Consider the following 15,312-nt stretch of genomic DNA (forward strand, 5'->3'; position numbering starts at 1 on the left):
ACATGTTGACAAAGGCGGTATTAGGAGGGTTGTTTTGAGAATCTTGACTTGGAAACACGGCCCATCCTTTCATTTCTTTTAATCCTGGTTGTGGAACCTGTTAATAAAGTTTTCGTTTGGTATCCCCAAACCAGTTTTAAACACTTTCCCTTTAACTGCACGTGTTGTGAACCTATTCCAGTCACAGGGTGATATCCACTGATCACTACTTGATTTATATGTATATATGTTGTTTGGTCTTGTACATTTGTCTCATGGTCTTTTTATGTTAAACCCCCCCATCCCCCATGCTCTGTTCAGAGTGTGGCTACACCTGGGCGTATTGTAAGCAGACCCGATGATGAAGCATGTGACACACTTCGGTGTGTGAGTGAGGGCAGTATTTCCAAAACCAAAGATTTTTTGTTTTGTGGGATGTGTAGGGGTTTTCTTTGTTTCCTTTGTTTGTCTCTCCACCCCTCTATGTGTGTACAATTATAACTTACGGGGTTCGGGGTGTGAGAGTTCTGGATACGATTGACCCTCTCCCCTTACCTGTGTTGAATGAGGTATACTGCATTCTCATAAGAAATTCCCTCTTCTTCCCTCCTGTGTATTGGAAGATTTAAATGGCTGCCACTTAATTAGTTATACTGCTACAGAAAATGTCCAAAATGCTTGACGCAAGAGAGGTATTTATTTTCAAAGGATCGAACCATCCTGCTTTATTTAAATTTCAAAGATGCCTTTAAGGACAGCATCAAGCCTGCATGAGACAAGAGGCTAAAGAGGCTCACCTCCTGCCCATTTTTAACATTCTGGAATTCTTTAGAGGAACTATAGGACTTATCGTGGGCTCTATATAGGTGCAACATTAAAAGTGGTAATGTGCATATGCTTTTGGCAAGCCAATATGCCTGAAGATTTTGCTTGAATGGTGCAAGCATCATTAGATGTCAGATCTAAATACAGTTTCATATGAAAGGAGGAACTCTGTATCTCTGAATTAAAGTTAGTTTTTGGGATGTCTGACTATTGCAACCACCAATGGATGTGATCCCAACGCCAACAAAGAACTCAAAGGGAATGCCAAAGTGATGGAACAGACAATACACCTGCAGGTGAGGCTTTTGGGCCAGATTTACTAAGAGTCCATTTGCTAAAAGTGAATGCTAAATCTTCTCCAACTGTTTGTAAAAGGACTCTGATTTTGCTATGTGACCTGTGTATTAATAGCTTTCTTTGCAAAATCACTGTGTGCAAGGAAGCGCGGATCAGCTTGCATAATGGGTCTTCATGAGGCTGGTCGCAATTGTTAACATCCTTTCATTGTCTGTTATTAGCTACAAGCAGAGAGGCGGGGTTCTTCAAGAGACAACAGACCTCCATCCCAGTGGCGGCTGGTAGGGGATGGTGGGGTGGGGATGAGGGCAGGGGGTAGAATAAAAATTAAATTAAATTAAATTAAATGGCTGGCGACCTGTGGGTCGCCAGGCATCGCCTCTCCTCCTTCCGCGCTGTGTCCTGCCTTCCGGAAGCACCCAGGCTCCCAAACTCCCTTAGCTAATCACAACACTGCCTTACAGCAGCGTTGTGATTGGTCTGAGTGCCGTAGTTCGATGCTCAGAGATGGAATGGGAGCCTGGGCATCTTCTCCACCCAGGCTGGACAATACAGACAGTGGAGAATATGCAAAGTGCACTTGACGGTTTAGCTAGTCCAAGACGGCCAGCTAAAATGTTGCGCACACTTATGGTAAAGTCACCACTCCCCCCCTATTATCTTTTTATTTGTACGTTTCTCTGTTTTTAGAGCAATGAGGCGACGCGCCTCCACCTTAGCGGAGGAGCTGCCCCTGCACCATCCCTGTGTTTGCACTGTTTCCTTGAAGGAAGTGCAGTTTTGAAAAATGAAAGACCACTGCATATATTCCCTGGTGCTGCCAATACAACTCCAAAAGGGCCCGGGTGAATCAGTTACCCTCAGTTACCATCTCCATTGACGTGTCTGTAATTTAGCAATGGTTTTCGATTTGCAATTTGGAAGGTACGCCACTTTTAATCCCAATTTTAGAATCAAAAACCTTATTGAAAAAGGCATTGTGTGGTCACAAACCCAGTGGTTTTGCAAATCAAGCGTTTACGAATGCAAACTACCTTTTTGATCTGGCCCATAATTCTTTATGGAGAGACACTAAGTCAGAGGTTGTGTTTAAAATTTCGTCTGACACTCAAAGACACCATAGAAATCTGTAGATGCTTTAAGAATTGTGGTGGCAGGAGATGATGTGATGCATTTCAGAAATCAGTTGTTTGCTATGAAACTTGCCAGCAAGAAATGCAGAAAGTGGAAGGGGCTCCAGCTCCACGGACCTTTTAAAACACGGTCATCTACAAAACGTTTTTTCAGAAAAAAACAAGACTGTCGCTTGATATGTGATATTGTGAGAATCATCAGGAGCCAAAAGAAGACAAAGTAGACTATTCTAAGGGCTTCTGGGAAATTGTGAATTAAATTATGGGGCGCAGGGGTCGGCCTTTGCGTGGATGATTCTCCGGTTCATTCTGGATTTGTGTTTATGTGCAAGGTCATGTCTGGTGTGTAATGCCTGCTGAGATTTTTACTTCTATAGAGCCAAACATTTTTCCTTACCATTCCCAGGGCTTTGGCCACTGAAATTATGCAGTAGTGAAGAAACATATTAAGCAAATCAAATTAGGTAACAGTTATGCAGAATCATTTTCTATTAAATAACAGTTTTACACAACAGGATCTTACATTTCATTTTTATTATGTAAGTGTATAACTGGTATGCACTTTTGCTATGAAGGCACAGGACCTTAGAGAGATAATATATATTTGTGATTCTTGTAAAGAATCGGTGTCCTATTTAAATAACTGCAGCTTTGAAAATAGTGTCTGTAATGTGAACATGATTTTGTGTTAACACTGAACAAAAACATTGGCCCAAAGAACGAATCATTCTGCCTACCCTGTTTGATTTACATTTAAGTATATAAAGTTTTTGTACATAAACGCTTCCCCCAATCCATCAAATAGGGATTGGAGACTATTTTAGCAATATTCACCTCTTTATAATTTCAACAATCAACAGTCTAAGGTGAATAATCAACCTTTGTAATATGCAGGCTCAGGATTTCGTTCTTCAAGCAGCATTTCTTATCTTATCTTATCTTATCTTAGGTGACATTTGTAAAGCGCACTGACGCCGAAGCTTCCTGGCGCTGATAGACAGAGTAAGTGAGGAGGGAGCGAGAACCTAGTTAAGGGGGGGGGGGGGGGGGGGTGGATTTGATTGAGAGAGGGAGAAGATTCCAGAGCACAGGAGCTAGGTAGGAGAAACGGCGACCGCCGAATTTCTTAGTTTTGTTTTTAGGAGTGACTAGTAAGTCACGGTGAGCTGATCGGAGGTTGCGTGTAGGACAGTGAGGATGGATGAGGGATATGAGGAACGCCGGGCCAGAGCAATGAAGGGCTTTAAAGGTGAGGCATGCCACCTTGAAGGCAGCCCTTTGGTCTATTGGAAGCCAGTGGAGGCTATGGAGCAGAGGCTTGGATGATTGCCATCTGGGGGTTCCATGGATCAAGCGAGCCGCTTGATTCTGGACGACTTGGAGGCGATGTAGCAGAGATTGTGGGAGACCGTGATAAATGGAGTTTGAGAAGTCCAAGCGGGAGAGCACCAGTGAGATAACAGTTTGAGTAAGTGCCGCGGGGGGGAGAAGGTGACGGACTTTGCGGATCCTCCGAAGTTGGTTCATGCAAGATGAAACTACCGCACCAACTTGGGCTTTGAGGGAGAGTTCGGCGTCAATGATTACACCCAAACTCTTTACTGTTTTTGCAGGGATAGGGGGAGAGCCGAGCTCCGGAGGCCAGAACTGCGGGCCCCAGTGGGCGTGACTGAGTCCAGGGAGGAGGAGCTCGGTTTTACGGGGGTTCAGCTCCAATCGATTCTGGTTCATCCAGAGTTAGATACAAATCATGGCTGCGTGGAACGTATTGATGGCATGGGGTGAATTGAGTGAGAGGATGAGTTGCAAGTCGTCGGCATAATTATAGACTATGATGTCCCATTTCAGAAGAGATTAAATCAGTGGCCGGAGGTATAAGTTAAATAGAAGCGAAGAAAGGGAGGAGCCCTGGGGGACTCCGCAGGACGTGGTGGATTTTTCAGCAATGTAAGGACCCAGGCGGACTGCCTGTGTTCTTCCAGTGAGGAAGGACTTGACCCACTCAAGAGCGGTGCCCTGGATGCCTGCCTGCTCGACACGGTGGAGAAGAATGTTGTGATCCACCATGTCGAACGCAGCCGACAAGTCCAGGAGGACGAGGGCTTGGGAAATCCCCGCGTCCGCGTTGCTCCTGAGTGTGTCAAGGACTGCCAGGATGACGGCCTCTGTAGAGTGGGCGGGTCTGAAGCCGGCCTGATTAGGCTCAAGATGGCAGGAGGATTCAATAAAGTTTGACAGGCAACGGGTGACATGGGCCTCCATGAGTTTGGAGAAGTAGGGGAGAAGGGAAATGGGATGATAATTCGACGGATCCGCAGGGTCGGCGCCGTGTTTTTTGAGGAGGGGTACTAAGATGGCCTCCTTGAAAGAAGTAGGACAGATGCCACTGCTAAGAGATCTGTTGAGTAAGTGTAGGATACAATCTGGCAGGTTGAGACATATACTCCGCAGGACAGATGGTGGACAACAGTCGTTCGGGGAGCCAGATTTCACGCGGGTGGCCAGTTCCGTTAGGGAGGTAGGATCTAGGGCGGGGAAGGTGGTGAAAGTCAAGGGGTTGTTAGAAGAGATATCCGGTGGAGATGACTGGGGAAGGGGGGGGATAGATTTTTTGATTTTTGCGATCTTTTCCAAAAAAAAGGAGTTCGGGGTGTCGCAGGCCTCCTGGGTGGGGGTCTGAGCTGGGAGGGTTCTGTCATCTGTAGTTAGCTCATTCAGGACTCTGAACACCTCCTTGGATTTGTCGACTGCCGATGAGATCCTGTTAGAGAAGTGTTCCATTTTAGCTGAACTGATGGCTGCTTTATAGTCTTTACGTGCGGCCAGATAAGACTGTCTGGCTGAGTCAGAGTAGTCACGTCTCCAGGTACGTTCTAACTGGCGCGTTTTTAATTTGTGAGCCTTGAGATCGTCCGAGAACCACCTGTGGGAATTCCGATGCCTGGTGCGAGGGAATTTGACTAGGGGAGCAAACAGGTCACTGGCCGACTCTAACCAGGAACCGATGTCTTGTTCTAATTCGTCGATGTCATTGGAGAAGTGAGAGCCTGGGCGGTAGTCGGCCAGGGCAGTAAGGAAGCCCTGAGCATCATATGTGCTCCATTTCCGTGAGAGACCACTGGCCATCAGGGGGGCAGAGATCTGACCAGCGACTGTGATGGTGGTGTCCACCAGGTAGTGGTCTGACCAGACACAGGGAAGTATGTCTGGTGGGGACAGGGCCAGATTGCAGGTCCAAATCTGGTCCAAGATATGTCCCTTAATGTGGGTGGGTTGAGAGACATGTTGAGTGAGATTCAGATTTTTGAGAGTCTCGAAGAGCTCAGTAGCATGGGGGCCTGCGTTGGTGTCGTTAAACCAGTAGTTTAGATCGCCAAAGATGGCGAAGCAGGAGTGCATTGTTAAGAGGGTGGACAGTTGTTCACTCATAGTGGAGGAAAAAGAATGCATAGAATGGGGAGGCTGGTATAGGAGGAGGAAAGTGAAGGGGCCCGTGTCAGTTTGCACACTGATGAGTAAGTTCTCCACCTCCAGGAGGGGAAGAGAGTGAGAGGAGATAGAGTTCAGGCGTTTAGATGTAATGGCTGCCACCCCACCCCCGGGCCGGTCGTCAGGGCGATCGGCATGAAGAATATAATAATCAGGGGGGAGGGCTGCCAGGATGTCTGGAAGAGACTCTGATGTTAGCCAGGTTTCCGTAAGCAGGAGCATGTCAGGATTGGAGTTAGATAGCAAGATGAAAATGTCCTCGGAGTGTTTCACTAACGAGCGGGTGTTCAGATATGATACCCTGATGGACGTGGTGTTCCTGCTCGGCATGGCTGAAGGTGAGCGTCCGCCTAGATGGAGTTGGTCAGGGCGCGTGAGGCCAACAGCGGAAATGCGTCGAGTAGGCGTAGGAGATGGCATGGTGGCGGTATGTTGTAGATCTCTGAGGGATTGAGATGAATACATGATAAGATGGTCAGCGTGGCGTGCCCTAGGGCCCGTCCTGGCGCGGACGGGCGCAGACGGGCTTGCCTTAGGCGTGCCTTCGGCGCGCAAACGGCGCTCCCGCTGCGCTCGTCCGCTGCGCTTCCAGTGGATGCACATGATTTATCCCGGGAGGAGGGGATTGAGTGGGTGTGGCCTAAAAAGGGGCGTGGCCTCTCTCGTGGCCAGTGATGGCGTCAGGGGGAGTGTCGTGGGAGGCTGCGCGGCAGCGCTAAGATCCGCTGTGCGTGTCTACCCAAATAGAGCGAGTGCTCCGAAAGTGATCTCACTAGCTGGTGAGTTTTTAAAATAACACAAGTTAATTAGTGACAGTCAATTTTTAAAAGAGCAAAATGCGTGAGTGAATGCTCCCGGCTTCCGCCTCAGAAGATAGGTCTATCAAGGAAGTCGCTTGTAATCAGCGTTTATGTACTCGGCGACGGTGGGCGTGGCCTAAAAAGGGGCGTGGCCTCTCTCGTGGCCGGTGATGGCGTCAGGGGGAGTGTTGTGGGAGGCTGCGCGGCAGCGCTAAGATCCGCTGTGCGTGTCTACCCAAATAGAGCGAGTGCTCCGAAAGTGATCTCACTAGCTGGTGAGTTTTTAAAATAACACAAGTTAATTAGTGACAGTCAATTTTTAAAAGAGCAAAATGCGCGAGTGAATGCTCCCGGCTTCCGCCTCAGGAGATAGGTCTATCTCTTTTGAACTTTTGATCTGTTTGAGCTAGGAATTATTATTTTTACTGCAAATTATAAAGGTAGATATTTTTGCAGTCCCTTGATTAATTCTAATGGCTAATAAGGTAAGTTTACCAATATGTTGAATAAATAACTTGTTTATTGGCTGAATGCAGGTATACTCTATGTGTAGATAGGTCTATGGGGCATATTATCAAGACAGGCGATAACATTATCACTGCTTTAGCGGCAGAAAACTGCAGCTTAAACGGCGATAATGGGTTTGATAATATGCTATATGGAATTCCAATTGAAGCCCATGTCAGATGTGAAGGAAATCTAACCTGAGCTTCAATTGGAATATCATGGAGCATATTATCAAGCCCATTATCGCCGTTTTAATGGCAGTTTTCTGCTGCTAAAGCAGCGATAATATTATCGCCTGTCTTGATAATATGCCCCAAAGTCTGTTCGGCCACACCCTTTGGGTAAAAGAGCATAGATGTCATAAAGGTTCCTTACGCTTCCTATGTCACACCAAGTGTTAGACACGTAACGCTTTAGAGGACCCTTATTTTTTCCTACCTAAATCATTGCCTACCAAAGGGATTTCTCAGCACTGCATGGGTTGGGTGGGAGAGGTAGATGTATTGTCATGTTTCACACTGAATATCCATAAGGTGTCTGGGGCGCCAGTGCTGGCCGCCCTATGGATACCGGGGAACATCCATGACAACACGGTCAAAACACTGCGCTGCCATTACCACGCGTCTTTTACAACGCAAGTCGTTACCACGACTTGCTCTGGAGGGCGCTCTAGACTAAGGAATAGTAGATTTACTATTCCAACATCTTCCATACTGTACGTAGGCTGGTGTTGGAATAATAAATTAAACTATTCCTAAGTCCAGCACCCTACAGTGCAACTCGTGGTAACGAATTGCGCTGTAAAACCTGCATTGTGATCTACTGCGATCTTAAAGATCGCGTTGTAACATCATACAACCATGGATACCCACTCCTGACGTCACCGTTGACATATTGAATGCCAAAACGATGATTCTTCTGTCAGTCCCTCACCAAGATGAGCAAAAGAGAGCTCTGGCTGCAATTGTTCTGGACAATGCAAATATCTCGTGGAGGGGGTAATTCGGAGTAGGCAAAGGGTGCATCGAGGAGGTGCAATCTGACACCTGTCTGCAAGAAATTAGCTGTTTAACAGCTACTGCCCTCTTTAGGTTTTATCTTACATTAGCTCTGAAAAAACCCCAATATTAGGCCTGTATACAGTATCATCCTAAATTATTAAAAAAAGGCCAATGAGTTGTATTCCAGGCCAAAAGAAGACATTTCTTCTTTTGGTCTGGAATACAACTCATTGGCCCTTTTTCACCATTTAAGGTGATGCATTTCTGAATAAGTGGCATCATTCTCCAAAGAGGTCATCCAAGGAAGTAGACTTTTGCGTTGATACTGTACACAGACCTAACATTGGTTCAGTTAATCAATAATTCACTCGAACCATTGTTATATCTAAAAAAAAAGTTAGGAAATTTTCGTTTCTCATTTTCCTGATTTCTCTCTTATCCTTTTTCACTCACAATGCACAGGAGCACTTTCTTTTCACTCTCCATCTGACAACCCTTTACTGTCAAAATGACTTATTGAATATGGTTTGTTCATAATGATTACATAAACAAAGATTTTTTTCCATTAAATACCGCTGTCTTTGGGCCTTCCCTCTGTGATATTACTCTATGTACAGAATAACTTGATGAATGACCGTTTGGATTGAATTTTCTAGTCTTTTGCGCCTTCTGTGAGCTTAAAAAAGATACATCAGGCCCCCTTGTTGTTTTGACTACATCACAAAAAGTGCCACAACGGCGGCGCAAGTTTGTTGCAAGGCCTTCATAAATAAGTGCCTAGAAGCTTCATTTAGATGGCAGTATGAATTGACACCTGTAAGATAACTCCACGACTCACAGCCCATACAATGTAAATGCTTTGCTCACCCTGTGCCCACCTCACACACCCTCCATGACCCCTGCCCTGCTGCCAACCAACAATGTGGCTGCCGGGCACACCACAGACTGCACTTTTTGCTCGTGGGAAAATGTTTGTGTGTTCCCATGCCCTAGACCGTCACCTAAAAACATGCTGACCTTTGCCTAGTTAACAAAGCAGTGCAATGCAATACAATGTTATAATACTTTATTGGCATGAGCAATTGGTTTATAAGTGGATTTTATGGATTTGTTGGTGCTGCCAACAGATTAAGACAAGGATTTTTCTACCTCTACCGGTGTTGCAGGTAGTAGTATACTCCGCTGCTTTCACTTGTTACAGCAAAATGAAAATCTTTTACTCATCTTCAAGCCTCTTAAAGCCAATGAACCCAAGGGTACATTTCTCAAAGGTGTAAGTCAGTGTTTTCACCTGTACTGGGCAACGTGTGAGAAAATGGTTTCAACAAGACTCATATCATGGTTCTAACAAATCGAATTGGGCTCAGCATTCTGGACATATCCATGCCATTCCCCTAAACCCAATTTGATCTCATAGTTTTCTGTGTTTGTGGTTATTCACTCTCAGTAGATGATCTACTAGTTTGTAGCTTATATTTAATTCTAATATATAACTGCAGTTGTCAGTGTTTTGTGAATATTTGTCCTGTTTTGGCTTAGTTCTCTGTTAAGTGTGCATCAAAAGTGTATGAATCTATTCTCGATTTATTATGAGGGTTATTATCTTATTTTGATGAATTTGTAGACCTTTCAGTTGAAATTATTTGTTGTCGATTTTTTGGGAGGTGTATCCAGGTCACACTGAAGGACAATCTAGAAGCAAGTAATGGCATGTGCCAGTAATATCACCAGCACATACCATTAATTGCTTTGGAATTTAGAAATCAGTCAGTACACTAGTTTATAAAAATCAAATTGAGAGAGACCCCATACTTGACTTCAATACACACAATTATTTTTCATCCTCTATTTGCGTCTGAACAGCGTGACCTAAAATCAAGGTATGGTTGTTGTTAATTTAGTACATTATTGGAAACAAGGTCTCTTTTTTGATTCGAAGCTGGAGCTGAAAATATGTGCCTTTTTTACTGGACCAGTATGTAATTTGAAGTATTTGATGGTGTGCATCATCATAGATTTACTTCTGTTGTTTGCCTGTTCTTTGTTATCTCAGATAGTATGATTGTATTCTCCCTCTCAATTTCTAACTCCCTCGCCAAACATCAACCATCAGTTCCAACTAAAGTTCAATCTTGTGGGCTCTCGAAAAAAGTGGAAAAGTGCACCCAAAGCGAATAGAACAATGAGTCTTCAAGTCCTTTAGAAAAATTATTTCTTCATTCAAATTACATTTTTGAAACTATGAGATCCGAAGATTAAAAAACAATGAGGCATATTATCAACAACTAGCGATATTTATTGCTAAATAAGCTTAGCGAATTTTTTTTTATAGCCGTGCATCGCCGGATTTTATTGCAGCGATAACGTGCTATTAGCAACGTTTATATCCAAAGCGATAAAATATCCGGCGATAGCGGCGAAATGTGTGAACATCGATGGAAATTCAGCGATATTCAGGCATTATCACTAATAGGGACTTAACCTGAATATCCACCTCCCATGGAATATATAGGTTAAGAAGTGATCTGAGCAGGCGTTAGGATTTGGCGACATTCACGCTTAGCGCAAATATTTTAATCGCTACGCCTTCGTTGTTAATAGGCGATAGCGATGTTAACGACTGCTTTCAGTCGCTAAACAGGTTGGGTATGCCCACTTTGCATGTCATTAGCGATAAATATCGCTGACATGCAAAGCAGGCCCCAAACTGCTCGCTATCACCTAAAAGCTGTCGCTATCTGATGTTAGAGACAGCTTGCTAATAGGCGATGAAATTATCGCCGCTTTGCGGCCGAAAACGGCCGCAAAAGCGGCGATGATTTCATTTCACCTGCCTTGGTAATATGCCCCAATGTTTTGATCTCCCTCCACTTTTTTCAAGAATCTTCCTGTTTCACAGCAATATCATAAATCGGCTGATATTGGGATAGAAGCGCACCATGCTATACAATTTGAAACTATATGTGCGGTGCGGTTGAGAGGTCTGCTCTTGATTTGCATTCAATCTTGTGGGCACAGCTTGGAGTATAATTGTGTCATATTTTGCCCATGTTAATGTTATGCAATGGTGCAGTGATGATGTGCTTCGGAATGTTGGGAGCCTGTGAGGAGAAGTCACAGTCGAGATTGGGCTGAGCAGCATGCTGGCTGCTCCTGGTGGGGTTGAGCTACATATCCTGTAACTTACTACAATAAATATCTTGAACCACATCTTGCCTGCTTGGACCTCAGTACTACAAATTGTATGAGCATATCCATTCATTTCCTCAAGCCCTCAGAATAAGCTTTCAAACATTTGGAACATCCCCACCTCCATGCATTTCTCTACTTATGGACTTAAAATTAAGGACTGAATGAAGGGAAGGTCCGTTTAGTCTCTTCTGGATAGCCTGAGGAAAGGGTGATGCGTCCCAGTAGCCATGGTGTCCCTCTGCATAGAAGAACACACAGTAACAGTGTCAAGTATCTACTGAAGAGGGTCCCAGCTGGCTGGAACAGCACATTAAGGTATACATCCTTCTTGCCAGTCTACAGTTGGTGGAGATACATGTTGCAGTTGAATAACCAGGGACCAAACTCCCTCTGATAAAAGGACGAGAGAAGAGCCAGGCCAAAGAATCCAAAAGAAGAGTCCAGATGTAATCCAGGTAGAAGAAAGACTAATGATGGGCAGAATTAGGAAACAAGTGTGCAATTAACACAACAACAAATGTATTGCAGATCATTTTCCTCTCATAATTGCTTCCATTATATATATGATTTGAACAGGAACTAACATCACAGGAAAGACTCATACTTCATTGGTGCTCTTTGGGCACTGTACCATCTTGGGAAAGGTAGTTCATAAGCTTGATCAACCACTTCCTTATGAATTATGGCATTGGCTGAACATGCTAAGAAACCCAGTTTTGACATGTTTCGGCTGCTGCTGGATATTGCAGCTCCATTGTCAGCCATGCAACCTACTGTAACCACCTAGAAGCATACCTTCCGTCCCAGAATCACCAGTATGGCCTTGCCCACACTGATGTTCAGTTATCTATCTGCACAGTGTCTCAGAGTCTGGTACATGCATATCTTCCTCTCACCGCAGAGAGCCACTGGTAAGTCCTAGGCATGGTTGGGCCACTCTACAGATAATACAGATTCACCTTCGTTGGGATCCAATTTCATGGCGGGGTCCCAATAAAGTTGCCATTGCAAAACTAGAAGTCATTGTTAGTGCCATACATATCTGAGAATCGACATGGATGGCAATCCTGATTCAGGAAAATTATACCACCTGCTCATCCCTCAATTGTATACAAGGTAGCGCTGGTGTCTGTACATCCTTACAGAAAAGTGCAGATTTACTAGATTATATGGACATCTGGGCACTGAAAAACTGCTAAACATCTCATAGAGTATGTGGTCAATGCCTAAAATAGGATGAATTTTTGGCTAACCCCATCTGCAATTTTTGACGTTTAGAGAGGGCCACTGTTGATGAAGTTGAGCACCTTTCCCCAGAATTTGCTGACCTTACTGCAGTGATAGATGAGGTGTGGGAGGTCATCTTTTTCTGTGTCACAGTTCCAGCATCTGTCATTATCTCTCAGACCTATCGATGCTAGACACGCTGTTATCCAGTATGCTTGGTGTAGTAGCTAGAATTTCGTTTGTGCCAAGACCGGAGATATCATGTTTTTCGAGGGGGCTGCCCAAAAGGATTGTAGTTCTTGTTCAGTGAGTTTGGTACTGCCCATATCACAACTGACGTAGCCACACAACAGGACAGATACCTCCTGGACTTCCTATTAACTACGGCAGTCAAAACTGTTCTAGCAAAATGGAAAGATACCTCCAAAGTCACATTCAAAGGGTGGCTGAACTGGGTGACATTTCTCAGAGGAGCGGACAACACTTCTCTCAGACACACACCATGGAAGAACCCCAACAGAGCAATGTGGTCGAAACTAGACACATTTCTAAGCCCATACAAACCACCATGAAGAACAAAAATCCTGAACCTAATCAGCTATATACAATTTCAGGGCCACCTAACGACCTGTCACTACACAACCACCCACCAACTTTATGTTCTGTGTACGTTTTATGTATCATCTATACATGCAACCATCAGCGATAACTTAAATGTTCAATGTTATATGTGCGAAAGAAGGAGGGGCAGTCACGTGAAGATTGTAAAACCAACCAACGAACTTGACTCGAACAATATTACCACCAAAAGCCGGATTGTCCAATGTGAATGCCCGAAAACATATTTTTTTGTTGTATGTCACTTTGTTCTCTGTATCATGTAAATACCAATAAAAATATTATTTAAAAAAAAAAAGAGAGCGCCACTGTAACAGGACACAAAAAACATATACATAGCATATTGGACAAATGTTGTATATAGATGTGTATCAATCAAATGAGAGACTTTATACATATGACATCAAGGTTGCCAACCAGTGCTGAATTTTCTGGCCATCCTGCAGCTTTCACATACTAGAATAAATCACCTTGAAATGTTTAACGCCTACTTTCACCATTAAATAAGTCACCTGCAAAATGTACCTTGAAATCTGAAGGCCTGAGTGTATAATGTGTGACACACAGGAAAGGTTAGCAAGGCTAAAAAGGCCTTTTTGCCATGAAAGATTTATGTTTAAATTTCAAATGCTTGTAATTTCACTCATGGACCATTTAAAACCTCCGTCTGTGATGCATCTGCTTCAGGATTTAAAGTTTTAGTTTATTGCCAAAGGTGATTTTTAGAAAGTTTCTATCTCCCCCCATAGCCCTTTCAACCTCTATATTGGTCTGCCATGTCCCTGCCCCCTGCAATGTGGCAGACATTTGACCAGGGGAAAGAGTGAAGTACAGGTGTTAATCTCCTTCTTGGAGGACAACAGTTGTTTTGGGACAGCAGTCCTGCTGGAAGCTTGAATGGATAACAGGGCCATGGTACACGCTGGTAAGTTTATTCACCAACAGCACCGAGAATCTGGCAGCAACTGCCAGGCTAGGAATCCCCCCGCTCGTTCTCCTCTTACGTAGCATTCCAATCCTCAAGACACAAGTATTGGAATGAGATCCCCAACATATCCCCTTCCCTTCCAAAATATCAACAGAACAAAATAAGAAAACAATATAGTCATGTACCTCTAAAGGATATTACCTCCAACACTATTTACAAGACTACTCTAACTCAGATCCAGTACATAATGTTGTCAAAATACACTGTAATAAAAAAAAACGAAATCAATCAGAGTTCTTCTAGACAGTGGCTAATAACCTGTTAGGGACTCCAGGTGCTGGGGGGTGGGTTATGTAGTTCAGTCGAAGAGCCAGGTCTTGAGGTCCTTCCTGAATGGAGGCAGTGAGGGTGATTGCCTGAGATGTAGTGGAAGAGAGTTCCAGTTCTTTGCAGCGAGGTAGAAGAAGGATCTTCATCAGGATGTGGTCTTGCGGATCTGTGGGATAGTGGCCAGGGCCAGGTTGGTGGAGCGGAGGTGTCTGGTGGGAATGTGGAAGGAGAGGCGGTGGTTGAGGAAGTTGTGCAGGGCCCTCTAGGCATGCGTTAGGAACTTGAATGTGATTCTTTTGTTGATTGGGAGCCAGTGGAGGTTACTCAGGTAATCAGCGATGTGGCTGCAGTGGGGAATGTCCAGGATAACTCTTGCGGTGGCGTTCTGGATTCTTTGCAATTTCTTTTGGAGCTTCTGGGTGGTGTCAGCGAGTGCCTGGATGACCATTCTTCTGTACTCGGTTGGGATCCACTAAAAAATATTTTGAAGCAGGAGGATGAGACGGTGTTGATTTGATGGTTCACTGAGAGTGAGGAGTCAAGTATGATGCCGAGGTTACGTGCATGGTAGGTGGGTTTGTGGGGGCTCCAAACGCTGTGGGCCACCAATACTTGTCCCATGCAGCGGGATTGGTTCCCAACATGAGGACATCGGTTTTGTTGGAGTTGAGTTTGAAGCAGCTGTCCTTCATCCAGGTGGTGACTGCCTTCATCCCGTTGTGGAAGTTATTCTTGTCATTGTAGGCTCGCCAGTGTGAGAGAGAATCAGTTGGGTATCGTCGGTGTAGGAGACGATGTTTAGTCCATGGCTTCTGATGATGGCTGCCAGCAAGGCCATGTAGACGTTGAAGAGGGTGGGGCTCAGGGAGGAGAACTGAGGGACTCCGTAGCTGATTTCTGTAGGTTTTGAGTAACCCTGGGCGGAGTTCGCGGAGTGGGGCTTCGCGGAGCTACGCGAAGTGGGCGAGAAACTACGCCCACCTCCG

Source organism: Lissotriton vulgaris, chromosome 3_1 (assembly GCF_964263255.1).
Source record: "Lissotriton vulgaris chromosome 3_1, aLisVul1.2, whole genome shotgun sequence".
Taxonomy (NCBI): domain Eukaryota; kingdom Metazoa; phylum Chordata; class Amphibia; order Caudata; family Salamandridae; genus Lissotriton; species Lissotriton vulgaris.